This window comes from Nansenia antarctica (genome assembly GCF_963989245.1).
Source record: "Nansenia antarctica genome assembly, chromosome: 17".
In the NCBI taxonomy this organism is placed as follows: Eukaryota; Metazoa; Chordata; class Actinopteri; order Argentiniformes; family Microstomatidae; genus Nansenia; species Nansenia antarctica.
Window position 1 is genome coordinate 14,648,291 of NC_137687.1, and position 20,678 is coordinate 14,668,968.

Below are 20,678 nucleotides of genomic sequence, written 5' to 3' on the forward strand. Positions count from 1 at the left end.
ACAACAAAGCAAATAAACATGTAAATGGAAAATGGTCAGTTGTGTGGAATAGTGCTAATGGTACAGGGTAGAGTGGTAACAACACTGCTCCCTGTTTTAATGCATGACAATTGAGCCAGGGTCACAGAATCAATCAAGTTCTTTGTTACATCCCATTATACTCTTTTTGGAGCTCACAAGTCCACAGTGTGCAGAATTGTCAGCAGAGTGTGAAAGGTATAATAATATACCATGCCATCTACCGCATCGCTCATCTACATTTTGCTTAAGCTACCATCTGGCAATCATGCGTCAAAAACTCAGCTAGCACCGTCGGTGGTCGGTGAAAAGCCGACGGTGACCGGGCAGCACGACCACCGCAGCCCTGCAGAGGTGGAGGAGCGGAGTGAACGGGCAGGTGTATGGAGGTGGAGGAGAGGAGGGGCAGGTGTATGGAGGTGGAGGAGAGGAGGGGCAGGTGTATGGAGGTGGAGGAGAGGAGTGAACAGGCAGGTGTATGAAGGTGGAGAAGAGGAGTGAACGGGCAGGTGTATGGAGGTGGAGGAGAGGAGTGAACGGGCAGGTGTATGGAGGTGGAGAAGCGGAGTGAACGGGTGTATGGAGGTGGAGGAGAGGAGGTGCAGGTGTATGGAGGTGGAGGAGAGGAGTGAACAGGCAGGTGTATGGAGGTGGAGGAGAGGAGTGAACAGACAGGTGTATGGAGGTGGAGGAGAGGAGGGGCAGGTGTATGGAGGTGGAGGAGAGGAGTGAACGGGCAGGTGTATGGAGGTGGAGGAGAGGAGGGGCAGGTGTATGGAGGTGGAGGAGAGGAGGGGCAGGTGTATGGAGGTGGAGGAGAGGAGGGGCAGGTGTATAGGCTGATCATTGCCTGCATGTAGGAAGGGGCAGTTCCCTTTGCTGCTGGGTAGGCCTAATACGAGCTGCTATGGGGAGCCAGTGAAGGGCGCGGAGGAGAGGGGAGAATTTGGGGAGGTTGAACACAAGACGGCCGGCAGCGGTAGCATTCTGGATGAACTGCAGAGGTCTTTTGATAAGTAAGTAAGTAAGCTAGATAACTAGTTAGCTATGATTAGAAACAAATTAGTATACAGTTATGGAAGTAATCACCACTTTGGCTGATGTGATGATGTGACGTGGCTTTGTTTGGCTAGTTAACTAGCCGACTCGAATTAGCATGCTAGCAGCAGTTTTTATATAAAATGGCCATGCCAAGATAAAAGCTATAGCTGACTAGTTAGCCCGCATCAACCGTAATGCTATCTATAATTTATTTAGGGCCATATTTATATAGCCTACATTGTGAATTTGTTTACATTTCATCGGAATCCAAGATGGCGGACACTAGTAAATTAATACTACTTTAATCTTGGTTTAAACCTAGATTTACTCAACCTGGATTAAGCCTAAACCAGGATTAATTTAATGTGTGTTGGTGCAACCTAGCCTTAGAGTTTGCACCCCTGCTGTTCCCCGTGGGCTGCTGGTTGAGCACCTCAGCATGACAAACACCAAACACACACGGCTGCTTATCTGACAGCTGATCTGGCACGGTGAGGAAACACAGGGGCATCATTCCTGCCTCTTATCTTTCTTCTGGCATCCGCCACCATGAAGCCGTCCCAGAGCAGAAAGACACTGCAGGGATATCTTGTATCCTTCGTCAGAGAAAAAGCATCCTGATGCTGGCAGGGGCTGACTGCATGGAAAGACAAGTCCCGTTTCCTCCGAGATATATACCCAGACAAAGGGCTGGGGCAGCTGGGACATGCCCATTCACAAAGGGAAGTCCCCTGTAGTAGAATGAAGTCAGGTTGAGAGCTGTCTCACTGTTCTCCTGCTGAGAGCTGTCTCACTGTTCTCCTGCTGAGAGCTGTCTCACTGTTCTCCTGCTGTCTCGCTGTTCTCCTGCTGTCTCGCTGTCTCACTGTTCTCCTGCTGAGAGCTGTCTCACTGTTCTCCTGCTGAGAGCTGTCTCACTGTTCTCCTGCTGTCTCGCTGTTCTCCTGCTGTCTCGCTGTCTCACTGTTCTCCTGCTGAGAGCTGTCTCGCTGTTCTCCTGCTGAGAGCTGTCTCACTGTTCTCCTGCTGTCTCACTGTTCTTCTGCTGCCACTAGTGCTAGCATTGATCTCCTGCCAGGCCTTCGCTCTCTCCTCTTCCCCACAAAGGCAGCAGACTAGAATACTTAGGAAAAATCCTGTGTCCCAGACATCCTCTTCCCCCTCCAATATTCTGTTACCCTCTGCTTCTGCTTTTGCACTTGCAGGGATATATGGACGCTCTCAGGACCAGAGCAACTACGACCATAAAACAGAAAGATCCGCTGGAGAAAACTGAGACGGTATTTTACAGCAGACATAAAGACACAAGGACAGTTCATGAAGACATAAAGACACAAGGACAGTTCATGAAGACATAAAGACACAAGGACATAAAGACACAAGGACAGACACAAGGACATAAAGACACAAGGACATAAAGACACAAGGACAGTTCATGAAAATAAATGGAACAGTATCAGTGAGTCTCCATTCTTTGTGTTTTGCCCAAGTATGTTTGTGTAAAGTTAAGGGAGGGTGTCATTCACTCCAGTGCTCGCTCTGCCGTATAACCACATGTCTCTCTTACAGATGGATGGATGGGTTAGGGTTAGGGCTCGGGTTAGGGTTAGGGTTAGGGTTAGATGGGCTAGAGAGATGGCATCCCCTATTCTCCTCATGCAATGTCAACCCTCGAGCAGCGCCAGCGTCATCCATTCAGTCAGAGGACAGGAGGGATCCCCGGTGATGACACAGGAGAAAATAAACACTTGTGACAGGCTCCCCTAAGGGGATGGGGGATGGGGGGATGGGGGGATGGGGCTCTGTAGCACCTGCACCCCTCTATAGCCCCTCTCTACAGGGCCCACTTAAGGAACCATCTGCCCCCATGTGGGGTTTGCCCATATCCCTGTCATATTGTCATACTGGGTAAACAGAGACAAAGGCAGCAGCACTACAGGATCAAAGGCCCAGAGGGCAGAGGAAGGACAGGTCACAACTGGTGTCTGAGACAGGAAAACCTTCACAACACAGCTGAACACAGCCCTTCTAGCCCTAACCCTAACCCTTCACAACACAGATGAACACAGCCCTTCTAGCCCTAACCCTAACCCTTCACAACACGGCTGAACACAACCCTTCTAACCCTAACCCTAACCCTTCACAACACAGCTGAACCCTTCTGTGAACTCAACCCTTCAGAGAGAGAGAGAGGAAGCGAAAGAGAGAGAGAGAGAGAGAAAGAGAGAGAGAGAGAAAGAGAGAGAGAGAGAGAGAGAGAGAGAGAGAGAGAGAGAAAGAGAAGGAGAGAGAGAAAGAAAAGTAAGTAGGGGAAGGGGGAGTGTGAGAGAAAGAGTAAATATTTCCTAGTATAATGGTTTAATCTGACCTGTGCATTGTGACTGATTCACAGGCTATATACCCCAAACCTGTCCACACTTGCCCCACATCCCACTGACAGAGGATCTGCAAGCATAGGCATTCCACTGTCTCTGATCAAGAGAGAGAGAGAGAGAGAGAGAGAGAGAGAGAGAGAGAGAGAGAGAGAGAGAGAGAGAGAGAGAGAGAGAGAGAGAGAGTAAAACCTATGAGGAAAGAGAGCTGCGGTGAAAGTGGGGGAAAGGAATACTGTGAGAGAAGGAGGTAAAGAGATTCATTGGGAGGTATAAAGTTGCCAAGCCTCAGCTAGCCTACATTTCTCCTTGCCAGATAGAGACAAGCGGATAGTGAGTGAACTGTCTGATGGTACAACCTACTGCTAACAATGTACATCAGCTTGGCCCAAAGAGCTGACATTGGGTAGAACCAGCATGTGTGGACAGAATAAAAGAGTGAATAATTGGCTTTTATTGGTCTGGGAGAACAGAGCAAGCGAAGGTAGCCTGGGGCCACAGAGAGCAGACTAATGAGTGGAAATACTGTGCCTCTGGTCTGGGCCATTTCTCTCTGATTAAAGACGGAGAGAGACATTATTAAAAGAGAGAGAGAGAGAGAGAGAGAGAGAGAGAGAGAGAGAGAGAGAGAGGAGACGTTTACGTGAGAGAGGAGTGGGAATGAAAAGGAATCCTCTTTGCTTTAATGGTGAAAAGGAGGAAATCAAACTCAAGGGTTTTAGCCGATGCGTAACTGCATTGGAAAGACAACTGTCCTCTATTGAAACCCTAGTAGTCCCTTAAATAAAACGTTGAAACTGTGTTTGCCATGCTGCACATGAAAGGAGTCTGAAGTATAAATTACACTGAATTACATTCTCCTTTTGGACACACAGCAGCACCTGAGCTCTTCTGTCTACAGGGACACAGTGCTGTTCTGGAGGGGCGGGGTGACCGCGGGGGTGACCGCGGGGGTGACTGCGGGGGTGACCGCGGGGGCGAGCTGGTCTCATAGTTAACATGGCACAGCCATGACGATACTGCCATGGTGTGGGATCAGACGAGAGGAGGAATGAGAAAGAGAGGCCCCCAGGGATCAGACAGTCACATCCTACAAAGAACTGTTTACCAAGGACACACATATCCCCCACCCCCTCCCTCCCCAACCACCACCCCCCGCCCCCTCCCCCCGCCAAGTGCCTGGGCTGAGACCTGAGAGACAGTGCTAATTCCCGCCCCAGGCTTGTTGGCCAAGGACACAAACAGTTAGCTGAGAGCATGGGGAGGCTGGTGGGAGAGGGGGAGGCTGGTGGGAGAGGGGGAGGCTGGTGGGAAAGGGGGAGGCTGGTGGGAGAGGGGGAGGCTGGTGGGAGAGGGGGAGGCTGGTGGGAGAGGGGGAGGCTGGTGGGAGAGGGAGGGAGGGGAACCTGAATGGTAGTACAGTATGTAAGATCCATCTTAATTGGAGATTGTTCTGCAATATCTTGTTTCCCTGGGAATTTGTGTGGGGGGGGGGGGCAAGAGGGTGGGGAGGTATGGCTGTTTCCCAAGTTTCTGAACAGCAGGATTAACCACAGGGACACTGGAAACAGGTCCCTAGGTATCGGCACCATAAACAGCCTCTAGACCTGTTGCAGAGCGAATGAAACTAACAACACAGTCCCATTGCAGGAGCTCCTAGGGCCCGACCGGCTAATTCCACAAGCCTTTCAGTCGGCAGGGGAACGTCTGCACCAGACAGAAGGTCATTCTGATGAGGAATGCAGGAGAAGGCCTGCTTGCCTGCAGGGTGTGTTACACAGATCTATAACATATGCTAAATAAGTCTGATTCATTGGGCCAGGTGAGGAGCAAGATCTGATATTTGACAGCCACGGCCAACAGACAAATAGACCACAGCAAAAGTGACAAATAGACTGTAGGAGTTCAGGGATTCACATTCCAGACGTTCAGCTGTGATTAGAGAAACTATGGGAAAACTCTGGGTTACGGTATGTAAACGCCAGTCATCTGAAGGAGATGAGGGATGATCTCACTATGGGATGTGCACTCCTGCGAACCCTAGAGACATCTTACTCTGGGATATGCACCCCGCATAACCTATTAGCTGAAATCCTATTCAATCATGCCTGGAACAAGCCGGGAGCACTTTGCATTGCTGACCCCTTGAAGGCTACGGCATTGCTTGTCCATTTCATTCTGCGAACCACCTCTTCAGAAACTGTAAAAGATCAATCTTGTGGGATGTCTCTCTCCTTCAGAGAACCAGGGTTACAAACCATAACTCAAAGTTCTCTTTCAGTCTACTAGGTTCAACATCTCACCATGAGACATTTGCACAATGGCCCGATTGCCAAAGCCCATACAATAAACCTGAGTGAGTACATGGTAATGTACTCGGTTCACCCTACTCAGTTCCCAGCTCCAAGGGTCATGTGTGCAAAGAAGGTGTAGTGACATCCAGGCAGTAGAATCTCATGAAAGTGTGAGGCCAACTTGCTGCAGCACAAATCTCAGAAACAGAGATGCCCTTGAACAAGACGTAGGAATTCTTCTGGTGGAATGTGCCCAGACTCCCAAAGAGTGCTATAGCCATTTAGAATTGAACCCTTCTACAGTTACCTCTCCTTTACAGTGGGAAGGTGCTGTTTGAATAGTTCTCTACCCTGTACTAGGTTGGTGAAACACACAGTTGATCACACCCCCTAAATGCACCAAATGACCTAAATGTAATTAGGCTGACAGGTGGAAATGCGTAAAGCAGCACGTCTGGTTACTGGTGAGCACTATCACGACCAGAGGAATGTTGCGATGGCTAAAGACAGACAGCAACTCTCCTGTGATGCGTAAACATCTACGGGGCCCTGCTGTGATGTCTCCACATCTCCTCCACGACATCTGGATGGAGTCTTCATTCCCCTGCTAGGGGTGTTGCTCTGAAAGACAATGAGGGATCCCCATGAGGCAGCCTTTGAGCAGGTGGGAGGGATCTCTCCATCGCTGTAGTGTGATTATGCATTGCCATTAGGCGCCCAAGTCGCCTTAAACGCATCCAGTACGAGACAAATGTCATGGCTAGACAAAACAACTCGAAGCATAGGTGAAATGCTTCTCATCTGTTGATGGTGGGGGCAGCTCGAGCCAAGACCGAGTCCATAGTCATTGACAAAGTTTGCCCCTTGGGTCGGTGTGAATAAGTTTTGGCACATTTTATCCAGAAGCCTCGGACAAGCAGGTGGGACATCGGGAGTACTGTGTGCTCTGCTGCCTGGTCCGAAGTATCTGCACATCTCAACTAATACTTGATGTGATAAAAGAAGTCTATGGTTGCTGCGACACATCTCATGAATGTCTGTGGACCAGAGGCAGTCAGAATGGTAAAGTTAGACAATCATAGTCGCTCCCTGGAAGGCAAAGAAATCGCCTGTGTGCAGGAAAAAAGACTCTGAAATGGAAATATGCATCTTTGAGGTCTACTATAGGAAACCATTCATTGGATCAAATAGACTCAGACAGATTCGGAATTCGCATTCAGGAGTGGTAGGTCTGAAGGTGCTCATTAAGGCCATATATCCATGATGGGGATGACAAAATAATTTCTGCAGAAACCCAGCTGGGCTTCGTCCCTTGGCACTGTACTGACAGCTCCCTTGTCCAACAGGAACTGTATTCAGTCGCTGAGGACTCAGACTATGTCCCTATACCCCACTCAGTCCCCATCCCTGAGTGTCCTGGTGTGGCAGTCTGAGCCGGTCTCTGTGGATCTGCCTTGGGGATCTTGAGGTGTTGGGGAGGGGCATAGTCGCCACCTGTGCAGGGCTAGACATGCAAGGTTGGTGATAGGCCTCTGCTTCCCTTCTTCCTGGATTCAACCCTGGCCTACATGTTGACCGTGACCTGAACAGTCCTGAGGGGCTGATCAGCCATCAAGCAGACATTTCCTTGTGTTCTCAGGTTTAGTTTTGGTGATGCAGAGAGCTTTCTGGCCAACCACCACAAGCCCCATCACACTGCCAGTAGCCCCTAGGACCAGGGTATCACACAACTCCTTAGCCAGCATTGCCAAGTAGACAGAGAGGAGGGCCGCAGCGTTTATGGAGCGCATCACCTGGGCAGCGGTACTGTAAATCCTATCCATGTGGCAGCATTGTTGCACTCAGGCTTCAGGCCAGGGTGGACGAGGAACTCAAGGCCTTGAGGTCGAGGTACTCAGCCAAGGAGGTCTCCACAGGAGCAAGGGAGTTCTAGCCCACTGATTCCACATCACTCATGTCCATGGCAATCGTGGTGGAGAGGGGTTTTATGATGAATGAATGAATGAATGAATGAATGAATGGACTTTATTGTCATTGCTACAGTACAGGTACCAAACAACGACATTTAGGAGGGGTGGCTCCCCTGGTGTTAGGAAAGGGAAGAAAAAAAAACGTAAAAAAAAAAAATCACAAGAAGGGAAGGAGCTGGTTTACATAAATAAAGGCTATGTACACTATCCACTGTACTATACTGTACAGATAGACGACTAGGGTTGTCATATTGCACAATAGTATTATTTCACATTTATTTAAAGTGTCACAGTTTGCAGGCTTGAAATGTACATGTTTGTGCCTCAGCACTACACCTGATTTTTTCAGTCCCATGTAGACTGAACTAATGATAGGCTATCTGGCAAACAGATACACATGGATGGGGGCTCACGGTGGGGGACATGTTTCTCTGCAATCTGTCTGATTGAAGAAACTGACTACTCCTTACCCTAACTTGTCTGTGCTCTTTAAACACAGGTTTAGGGAGGGATGGGAGGGGAGGGATTTCTGCTTCCCTGTCTTGTCCCGTGACAGGTAAGGAAGGAAAAGACCTGTAAGGATCTTCAGGTTATCCATCAGCTCAACACTGCAAAGCTGGCTCTCATCATAGATTCCTGACCTCACAAATGGGATCACGCTAACTAAATGAACGATATAGAAGCCGTCCTCATGAGTATAAAATGTTGAGGCAAGTGGGACACATGAGATTAAAATCCCATGAAGCCTTTGCTATTACAAGGGCACTATGTCTTGTTTAATCTGTCTCCCTGAATTCATATCGACCTGAACACTTGAAAAAGGGTGAAGGTAAAAAAAAAAAGAAGGTTGGATGAGATAGGGATAAAGAACTGTACATGTATTCCCTAATAAACTTCTGACGGTTATTGACATGATAACATGGACTGATATACTGACACAAAGTAACATAATACAAAATAACCAATTGAATAGTTAACAAAACACACAAAACCCATAAGTCTATAGGTATTTGTCTCAAGAACACACAGGAGTTTGTGCATGCAGGCCTAACCAACTGCTCAAAGAATGCATCTCAGTTTTCTCCTTAAATATTCCCAACAACATCAGAGAGCAGCATTACAATGGCATATACTTTACCCTAACCCTATAATAATAACAGTGAACTGGGGAGAGCAGGCTATTGTGGAAAACAAGGGGGAGCAATCTTAACTCTTCCTTTGACTTGGCGTAGGGTTAGGGTTAGGTTACTTGGTGTAGTAAAACAGGAATCAGTTTGATGGTGGTGTACATCATGAACACTCACTCACCAGCTAGCAACAAACTCACATGGCACCCGAAGAGTACAAGAGTAAGTAGCTAGGCTAGTGACTACTTCAATCTCTTATTGGTGAACCAAACTAGAGAGAACTTTGCTTGGTATAGTCTTTTTTTGTTGTTTTTTTTACTTGAAAATCAGTACTAGAAGGGGGTATCCAGTTCTTTCTGAAACACCCTAACCCTAAACCCGAGTATTTGGCTTTTTTGGCCAAATGCTTGATTTGAATGCTGCAATAATGCAGCCTGTGTTGGGGGGATATTTTCCATTGTGAAATGTTTTGGTGAAAATAGATCCTTCCTTGCATCCTTGACAGTGTTGAGGTTGGTTTTAGTGTAATAGAAAACACATCTCTCTCTCCAGCAATACGAAATTGGGTGATTTCAGATTGGGAGGTTGACATGGTTCTGCTGTGTCAATGAAGGCAGTAGTTACCCTTTGGAAATGACATCATGCTGCCCAAGCTGTCTGTTTGACTACAATGACATTGTGTATCACAGCCTGAGAATGAGTGGAATCGCGGTAATGCCTGACCTTTTTGCCTCCCAAGCTTTTCACAAAGGGTGTTGACACTGAGATGACACTGCATTTTCACACTGCATTTTCCATCCATTATGTAAGGTTATTCATGAAATAGTTAGCACTTTTATCTGCCTTTTACATGCTTTTGGTAAGGTATTTCTTGCAGCAGTTAGCAAAAAATCTATTTCTTCCACGTTGGGTAGGTCACTTCTGATAAGTAATGGTATATTGAATATTGGTACACTGGGGTTTTATGTCAAAACAAAAATTGACGTACTAACTCTTTAGTTTTTGGGCACCCCTTCTGAAATGTGACGGCAGCTGGTCAAATTGTTAACTTTCCAGTAGAACAGTTAAGCTTGGTAGCTAGGTTCTATGGGAACACTGCAGACAGGCTTGTGAATAAGGAAGATTGAAGAAGAGTGAAAAGAATTAAATGGAGGCACACTGCAGTAGCCTTTATCGGCTGGGTCAGCCATGGAAAGTGCTCCCGGCCTGTTCCAGACATGATTGAATAGGGTTTCAGCGAATAGGGTGTGGATATAGTGAGTATCACATAGTGAGATATCGAACCGAGTCTGAAAGATTTTGTAAAAGAAAGAAAAAAGAAATGCTTTTGCAAGGTCTTGAAAATGTTTCCACACCCCAGTTAGACGGTGAACTCTGGGCACAGAGATCCTGCCTGTCCTCCCCCTTCTCCTCAGCATACTATCCTCCCTCCCCACTACTCCTGGATTCCATCACCCCCGACGTCTCTACGGCAACCATCCCAGGAGATGTAGACAAGGGTTTCTGCTAAGTTTCCTACAGATAGGTCTCTGGCTGCCGACCAAAAGCTCTCTCAAGCTAAAACATATATTAAATAATGCAATTTCAAACATTTGCAACAAAAACAAAATGACAGCGGCCTCCAAACAGATACTTGCAAGAAATTGAGACTCCACACAAAGAACTTCAGCAAAAAAGCTTATGAAAAACCTACATTGGATTGCTTTGCGCACACACACACACACACACACACACACACACACACACACACACACACACACACACACACACACACAGAAACACAAGCACACACTATTTTAATTTGTCTAAAACCCTAACCCTAACCCCAAACTGATGGATTGACTGGATGTGAATATACAGTATGTGAGACATGGCCATTACTACAGGAGGATAAACAGACGAGGTTTCATCCCTGAGCAAAAACAAACACAAGCAGAAGGTTCAGATAAAATTAGTCTTCCACACAAAATCTGTTCAAAACCCCAAACACAAAACAAACGAAGCCCCTTGTATGAACATGTTTGAGGACATTAAAATAAATATGCAGTTCTAAACACAGGCTCAGAACGCTTTATTTAGGTTGTCTAAATGTTTATCTGTCTTGCCTTGTAACTCTTTGGAGAGAGCGGAGATGGTTGTTGTGCAGCTCTGAGAGATCACAAAACAAACTGGGTGGTGAGATTTCAACAAACTCAAAGTCTGACTTTCCACTTCTGGCCCTTAGTCAAATCATTAAACTTCTCTACATGTTCTTGATCCAGTTCTACAGCGCTGGAGGTGAGGCTGAGTTTGGGTGATGACGTACTCCTCGACAGCGCCAAGACCAACACAACTTCATGACAACAGCAAAACAGAGCAATAATAAAGAAGTCATGCACTAACACTACTGCTACTGTGGTGGGCTCCATCACCTTAAACACTGAATTAACTTAACCGTATTCTCACGTGTTATATGGTGGCACTTTTAGCGATCATCTTATAACATACTGTACATGTTGTGAATATAAAATGTGTCTAAAGTAGATAGTACCGTATTTTAAGCAACAGGTTAATAGTAGCAAAACCCTTGATAAACCATATCTTTAACCCTAGTGCCCTAAACTCCTGTTGACTTGCAGTATCCTTTACATGGCTCCCTGAGGGACCACAGCTCCCGGCACTGAAGACCCAAAATGGCGCCGCGACCACAGACCTGGAGGCAGCAGCAGAGCCACACGGCCTCAGAGATCTGGGAGGAAACAGCCTTCAAACAAGAAACCTGTTTGTGAGCCTGAGGGGAGTGTCAGCCACTAGTTTTGCTTTAATATAGTTTTGCTGATCCTCTCCCTGGCTTTAGAATAGCACACACATTCGGATACTGAGAAGCCCATGTCATATGTGACTTACTGGTTCAACATTTGAAATAGAAAGCTGTGGTTACTCACAGTTTTTAGAAGAAAGACTCTCTTTAACTCTCAGGGCTGCATTTGAGGCAGCGATCTAAGTCAGGCAAATTTAGGAGGGTCAGTTTCAGGAAGAGAAAAAGAAATGAATCTTGCAAACAGGAAGACGCTGAGGATGCAAAATTCCCTCCTATATTCTGGAAGCCTCCTTTTTCCGTAGGAGCTGTCAGCAACAGTCAAGTTCAGAAGTTCAGGCCCAAATCTTCCCTTAGGGTGAAGATTACTTTTCTGTTAAACAATGTGAACTGAGACTGGGGTCCCATCATAACATTGCTTAGAAAAGATGGTATAAATCGTTGTTTTGTGCGGTTATGAGTAATTATAGTAGTATAATGTTAGTTGGCAACATCCTGGAGAAATTTATTTTTTTGTTCTCTCTCACTAATGTGGTCAAGAGCAATCAGCTTAAAGTTAGCCTGAAAGTATTTGTTTATGCTTTTGTTATGTGTCAGAGTAACAACAACGTAGTACAAATTCATTTTAGTTTTGAAGTTCATTATCAAAGTTATGTTTACTAAACCAGTTTGGATTAAGTTCCTCTGCTCAGGCTGCTTCAGGACTGACTATAGGCTCTCTAATGTCCTCGCCTGGTTTCTACCGCCACTGCTACGCTGATGACACTCAAGTCTGTCTCTCTCCCCCTCCGATACTCAGGTGGCTACAGGTGTCTCTGCGTGTCTTGCAGACATCTCTGCTTGGATGTCAGCCTACTACCTCAAGCTCAAACCTTGACATGACTTAGCTGCTCTTCCTCCCTGGGAAAGCCTGCCCTCTCTAAGACTTCTCCATCAGTCGAGAACTCCACTGTGACCTCCTACCAGAGAACTCCACTGTGACCCCCTACCAGAGAACTCCAGCTTCCCACATCTATCAGGACTGCAGAGTCACTACCCATCTATCAGGACTGCAGAGTCTGTACAGTGGGGCAGTGGGGGGTGAAGAGGTCTTAGGAGGGATAGTCAAGCTGTAGCCTGAAGAGATTGAAGATGGCTACATGGCTACATGGCTACGTCCAGCCATACTCAGTGGCTCAGTGGAACATCTGTTACTGCCGCTTCCAACTGTTTGTTTGTTTTTAACAACGTTGCCCCGATGTTTCTCATTTCTTAGGACATTATGCTGTTTCAGGTCCTTGAAGGTTATGAAATTATTGAAACTGAATACCAGCATCTGTTGAAAGCACTTGTATAGTATGTCTTGTATAGATGTGTGACAGATCACCTTCGACATCTCAAAGAGTACATATTTGAGAAATCATTTTACTCCATCTGTTAAAGCATTCACTCCATCTGTTAAAGTTAGTAGTTCTACTCCATACTACTCTGATGGTGTTGACTTGAAATATTCGGGACTAATAGAATTCCTTCTCAATGCCTGTATACTGTACTAGCTTAAGATTCATAAATGCAGTTCAGATACAGTGAGGAAATACTCGTTTTGTAAATGTTTGTTGTTGTTTATTATTATATTTTATTATAATAAATAAATATTATATTCTAATTTTATTTAAATTGATGAACTTAAGGATGAGAAAAATAACTTGAGGATAACAACTTTTTAAATACATTTATTTATGGCTGTCAATGTTAACGCGTTAACGATCGCGGTTAATTTGGAAACCTTAACGCGCTAAACATTTCTAGATAGATTTAGAAGATACTGTATATACATATTAGAACTATAGCCACTAGACGGAAGTCAGGTTACGATTCCACTACAGAACGTCTTCTAACAAATACAGATCAGCATGGCTGAGCAGTCTAAGGCACTGGGTTCAGTTTGCGATCACCTCTGCAGGTGTGGGTTCAAATCCCACTTCAGACAGCTTTTTTTTCCTTCTTTTTTGCAGCAGCAGCAGCAGCAATATAACATACGATGAACCCACTGCTTACATGTTACTAAATATGAAATAGTATTTGTGTTAGGGTATATACTGTATATATATATACTGTATATAGTATATGTATAAGGGTTGTGCAAATCTGAAGAGCCGCTCGTTCTGTGTGTTTGAGCTAATTCCCCTTCCTCTCATAAGGCTAAAGTGATCTCAAGAACGAATGGTACACTTTAACATGTGTCCTTCTTAGTTTCTGTGATTCAATTCGAGAATGAAAATAACAGTGATCGGTTTGAAGAAAAAAACTGTCTGAAAGCAAGACTTCTTACAGTGCCAGAAAACCAGCCAGTGGTGGAAGATATATAATACATTATAGTAAGGTCTACCTAAATGACAATGAATGGGGAAAAGTGAAGGGAGCTTCAGAGTAACTTTCGAGACTTTTGTTTCCCTCCCGGTTCAAGACAACATTTTCCCTTTCACCTTTGAGGTGGAGCAGTTACTTACGATAGGGCTTGGTTCAGCCCACTAGAATTCAGGAGAGAACAGGCGGGGGCAGTGTATCTGTGCAGTCTGGGGTTTGTCAGTTAAGTGCAGTTCTGACCGCATAGCCTGAGACTTTTTTACTCAAAGAATTAAGAGATTCTAATCTTATTCAGAAATCATCAAAACTAAGAGATGTTATAATAAAGTAACAAATAACTCTTGATTCCTCTAAACAGTTTGTCATGCATTTCGTTATTCCAACACCACACATGTTTTTGTTTTATCTCTCCCCAAAATTACAAGTATTTACTAGTACTTATTGTACTAGTAATATTATTGTGATGAACTTGATATATTTTTAAATAATTGCGTACTTTAGTCACCACACAATCTTCAACTCCTTTTATAACCTGCACATCTTTCCCATCCAAACCTGCTCATGTTAGGGTTAGGGTTAGGGTTAGGTCAGTCAGCACCTCTGACCCTAACCCTGAAACATGGCGGCTCTTTAGCTGACTTCCCAAAACACTCCACTGTCCATCTGATGGCTGAGTGACTTCAGACTCTGAAAGGCCAACAACATTCAAGTGAACGGAAAAATACTGAGAGCTGTGGAAAGTTAGAGCTGAGTTGAGGTAAAGTACTGACATTGTAATAACTTTATTTAAAACCAATATTGGTTTGTTTATGGCTGATTTAGGGTCAACTTATGCTCCCCTTCACTTGATGACATCAGTTACTATATATATTATAATTATTCCCTAATTCCAAACAATTAAAAAGAGATGTATTTTTAGGTTTTGAGGTTAAAATTACCCTTTTTATGACTCAGTATTTTCTGAAAGTCTGCCTTGGCCAACAGCTGATCCTTTACAGCAATGATATTTCAGATCAGAGCCCAAACCCAAATAAACAACCAAACCACATTGTGCTTCAGCCGCTAACTCACTTTCATCCCTCCGGCCCAGAGCTGAGGTTAGCTGCCTGGCTGCACATCTGCATGGCAGAGCACCAGACTACAGGGTTCTCCCTAACTATACTGAGACCACTCTCTCACCCATCTGGACACACCCACCCTAACCCTAACCCATACACCCTAACCCCATACACCCTAACCCATACACTCACATATTCATCACTTGTGTTCCTTTGATCAGTCTCCATCATAGTGACGTTCTAACAGGCTATCTTCTATTATGCCGTGACCTCAACCAAACCCTCTGGAGGAAACTAGGACAAAGGAGCCTTCATCACAGTTCATCAGAAGCTATTAATTCTGTTAGAAACAACCTCATTTAAATACGACTGATTAACTTCCATTTGTCAATGGATACATAGTGAATCTATATAGCACACTAGTGGACTGGTCTGTGCAGGTAGAGGGGTGTGATTACAATAATGCCGCAGAATAATCAGGAGAACAATTACGGGTGTAGGGGCTTGTATCATTACACATGCTTACATTCAAACTGCCCACTTAACATACCTCTCCAACAGGCACATGTGTTTACCATTAGCCAGCACGCTAATCGGCCAAACATTATTATAGCACACTTAATGGTGTAGCTGTGTTTTGCTGGGACACTTATGATTTATTCACATCACATCACATCACATTCACATCACATCACATCACACACACACATCACACACCACATACACATCACACATACACTCTAATTCTCACATACACTGACAAGTGGTCATTTACGGTAATCCAGTTTTAGGCATTTATATGAAAACTAATTTAATTTATATGAATACAATTGCTGGCAAGGACTCTACACAAAAGCCGCACTCTCTGATCCTGTCTAGAGCTCATCCTATATGAGGGCAACTTGAAAAGGTTTTGAAAGTCATTGGAAGTGTATCCTTGACAAAATAACTGCTTGAACAACTGCTTGAACTTGAAAGTGTGTTATTTAGAAGCACCCATGTGTGTCTCTATGTCATGCATGTTTAGTCAGATTCACATCCCCTATGTAACAGAAGTGTCTGTGAGGCTCAGATGATGAGGGGAACATTACTGTGGAAACCGCCTATAAAAAAGACAGACTGAAGAGAGTGAGGGACTTTTAACCTCGTTCATTGAACCTTATTGTGGTCATTTGTCAGATATTTAGTCAGACGTTCAGACTACGATAGAATAACACTGAACATTAATCTAGGATTAAGTGTCATTTTATTATTGAAAATGAATATTTGAATCCTGCTATGAATCATAAAAGGATCCTTCAATGAGTTCAAGTTATATACCTATAGTGCGATGTGTACGCTATGTTCCAGACACAATACATGGACAATGGAAACACACACACACAAAAGAGAAGGCATAAACCAGACTAATCTGTACTATCTTAGTACAATGAGAACTGGTGGTTTGTAATGTGATGTTGATTGAAGTATCATGTATAACAGTGGAATAAAATAACTGCTATTTTAGTATGTTCTGCTAACAGTAAAAACGTATCAAATCAGTATTTATTTATTAATATTCCACCAATTCTATTTCCAAATTGGGATTAGCTACTAAAATACTAATCCTGCCTTCCCCTACCTGCTGCTCCTTATTCAAACACAAATCTGTCTGAAAAAACATAATTGAGTAACTTTGTGGAGTACCTGCCCAGACCCAACTGGCCAGTCCTCTGGCCCTAACCCAACTACAGTTAAGATGTATTATTACTTCTAAGTACAATGCAGACATTGAAGGCGTAGGAATGTAAGCTTCATGCAAAGTCAAGTTGTAAATAAATAAAATGCACTTAATGTTTCAAGCATTCACAAAAACCTATTCTCTTTGCATTACGACACTAGAAACCTATTCTCTTGTTTGCATTATGACACGAGAAACTGGAAATAAATATCTATCCACCTGACGAAGCCCAGAGATGCATTTCACCAGGATTCTCTTAACTTGACTTTTCTATCATCTGTATTTTACAAACTCAACGCTGAGAGGAAGAGACATGAGCAGCAACACATCAGAGACATGAGCAACACATCAGAGACATGAACAACACATCAGAGGAGAGAGTGAGGAGGGCTGTGAGGAGAGGAGAGGCTGTGAGGAGAGGAGAGGCTGTGAGGAGAGGAGAGGCTGTGAGGAGAGGAGAGGCTGTGAGGAGAGGAGAGGCTGTGAGGAGAGGAGAGGCTGTGAGGAGAGGAGAGGCTGTGAGGAGAGGAGAGGCTGTGAGGAGAGGAGAGGCTGTGAGGAGAGGCTGTGAGGAGAGGCTGTGAGGAGAGGAGAGGCTGTGAGGAGAGGAGAGGCTGTGAGGAGAGGAGAGGCTGTGAGGAGAGGAGAGGCTGTGAGGAGAGGCTGTGAGGAGAGGCTGTGAGGAGAGGAGAGGCTGTGAGGAGAGGAGAGGCTGTGAGGAGAGGAGAGGCTGTGAGGAGAGGCTGTGAGGAGAGGAGAGGCTGTGAGGAGAGGCTGTGAGGAGAGGAGAGGCTGTGAGGAGAGGAGAGGCTGTGAGGAGAGGCTGTGAGGAGAGGCTGTGAGGAGAGGAGAGGCTGTGAGGAGAGGCTGTGAGGAGAGGCTGTGAGGAGAGGAGAGGCTGTGAGGAGAGGAGAGGCTGTGAGGAGAGGAGAGGCTGTGAGGAGAGGAGAGGCTGTGCTGCGTCTGATCAGACAATAGCCACTCACGTGCCAGCTGTATCTTTTATCTTCTCAGTGTCTTTTACAAACTGTGACCCTCAGATCACATCCCATAATAGACACATCAGATCACATCCCATAATAGACACATCAGATCACATCCCATAATAGATACATCAGAGAAAAAATAATGATGCTAGTCTCCACCATAAATGTAAATGACTAAATAATTAAATTAAGATTATAAAAACTCATCCTTTTAATATTGCATTTAAGTTATAAAATAATTAAATTAAGATTATATAATGATTAAAGCACTTTGAGCTGCAACGTTTGCAGGAAAAGCGCTTCAAATAAAGTTATTATTATTATTATTATTATTATCATTATTATTATTATTATTATTATTATATCCCTCACTGTTGTCATTATTGTTACTTCTCCTACTTCTACACACTACTACCAATATTATTACTAGTATTATTATTATTAGTAGCAGTAGTATTACATAAATAAACAACATAATTTGTTTTTTTTAAATCAAGAAATCAAATTAACAGTGTATTAAAATGTATTTCTGTAAATAGGCTACAATGTCACAACAGCAGGCTGCCTCAGTAAACATTATCAAAGTATAATTGTTAAAAGTTACATTTTAAATGCCTTAGGGATGTGTTGCCCCAATCCATGTTCACCTTTTATGACTCATACACAAGTGTGTCAACCAGGGGACATATTTGACATTTTAAAATATAGAGATTTTATCTTTGAAAGTCAAAACGTAGCCTGCAGGGCATCTGTTTTCAACTGGGCTGTAGTTGGGATCATTTCAAACACTGTACACATTTGGGGTAAAGAAAGCTTTTGAAAGTTTGCCTAGTGCCATCATAACTGTAAAAGAAGAATCAATCACCCAAAATATTAGTTTATCAAACGGCTTACTGAATAATAATATCTTACACAGCTGCTAATTTATTAGGCAACGTCCATAGCCTACTAATACATTGATTTCACATTAATTTCCATAAACTGGAATTAAACGGGTAAGCGGGTATTAAACATGAAATATGTTTATTGATGGGCTACTTGATAACAACATTGATAATGTTCGACCAACATGAATGTTTGTGATTTCAATTCCGTAGGCCCAACAAGTTTGAAGATATACAATGGACTTTAAGTTTAATGTTTTCATATTTTTAGATAACTTTTAAATCCTTAAGTTTCGTCCAGGGGCGCCCCCTTTCCACTGACATAAGAGCGCAGATCTACCAACCTCGTGTAGCGTTGTTTAGTGTTTAGTGTTTAGTTTAGTTTGACAATATCAACACGATCAACAATGATCTCACCTGGGTATGATGTGTGACACATGTTTAATATCAACAACTGTATTCAAGCCGACACAGAAAGCCCAGGCCAACCCTCCGCATTCGTCCCAAAACCTCCCGCAACTCTCTCTGTCTGTCTCTCTCGGGGTTAGAGTCTCCCATCTCTGGGCTTTTCTCTTACCTATCTTGCAGGAGGGTAAAAGCTGCGACCACCAGTCCGACGAACTAGACGAAAAACGCATTCTTCTGATGGCAAATCCGTACGGGGCCCTCCATTAGACTCGGGCTCAAAGTGCAGGTTAACTGTAGGAAAACGTGAAAGAGTCGCAAACAACTTCTTGGTTGGGTCGGGACTTCGGGAGCAAAGGTGCGACGTGCCGAGCCGACGTCTAAAACTCAGGAGAGGTAAGTAGGTTTCTCTGTCCCGGAATGGCTCTCTCTCTCTCTGTCTCTCTGTCTGAGCTGTTTCTACTTCTTCTCCTTCTCGCTGCTCACCCTCTCTCACTACAACTGTCTTTCTCAGCGCACACACACATCCCAGGACAGGATCATATTGCTCAGCAAATCATGGCAGCGGCTCTCGGAGCCTGATCGTCAAACCAGGAATGTCCCAACCCCTTAGGGGGGGGGGGGGCGGGGGGGGCTACCACTCTGGCTCTGCTCATCCCGTGGGCGATTTTAGTCTTGAGCACCCCTACATTTCATCTCAGCACCCCTAAAATATGTATATATATATATATATAGGCATAATTAATATAATTAATATATGATTATTATATTATTTTTTTTAATCTGGAATAATTTTTAGCCCAATTACAGGTTCAAAGGGCTTTATTTCATCAGGTTTAATATCCAGTATTCTTTATAAAGTCATGATGGGTTACAGGTACACACAGTACAGGTACAGTAGGCTACGTTACATGCACCTCATTGGTAACGTTAGTCCGCCGGTAGTCTGCATCGCCAAGCCTATCACACATAGACCTATTACACATAGACCTGTCACACATAGACCTGTCACACATAGACCTATCACACATAGACCTATCACACATAGACCTGTCACACATAGACCTGTCACACATAGACCTATTACACATAGACCTATTACACATAGACCTGTCACACATAGACCTGTCACACATAGACCTATCACACATAGACCTGTCACACATAGACCTGTCACACATAGACCTATTACACATAGACCTATTACACATAGACCTGTCACACATAGACCTGTCACACATAGACCTATCACACATAGACCTGTCACACATAGACCTGTCACACATAGACCTATCACACATAGACCTATCACACATAGACCCATCACACATAGACCTATTACACATAGACCTATCACACATAGACCTATCACACATAGACCTGTCACACATAGACCTATCACACATAGACCTATCACACATAGACCTGTCACACATAGACCTATCACACATAGACCTATCACACATAGACCTGTCACACATAGACCTATCACACATAGACCTGTCACACATAGACCTATCACACATAGACCTATCACACATAGACCTGTCACACATAGACCTATCACACATAGACCCATCACACATAGACCTATTACACATAGACCTATCACACATAGACCTATCACACATAGACCTGTCACACATAGACCTATCACACA

The 20,678-nt window shown here is 44.3% G+C and overlaps 1 protein-coding gene across 1 annotated transcript in view; it reads right to left on the reverse strand.

Annotated features, from left to right (window-relative positions):
- cdon (cell adhesion associated, oncogene regulated) overlaps positions 1-19,464 on the reverse strand; it is a 46,265-nt gene extending 26,801 nt beyond the window's left edge. Inside the window, exon 1 of the mRNA XM_080547590.1 lies at positions 19,191-19,464. The gene's annotated coding sequence lies outside the window, so the exon portion shown is untranslated. The remainder of the gene's footprint in view (positions 1-19,190) is intronic.
- Positions 19,465-20,678: the final 1,214 nt, after the last annotated feature.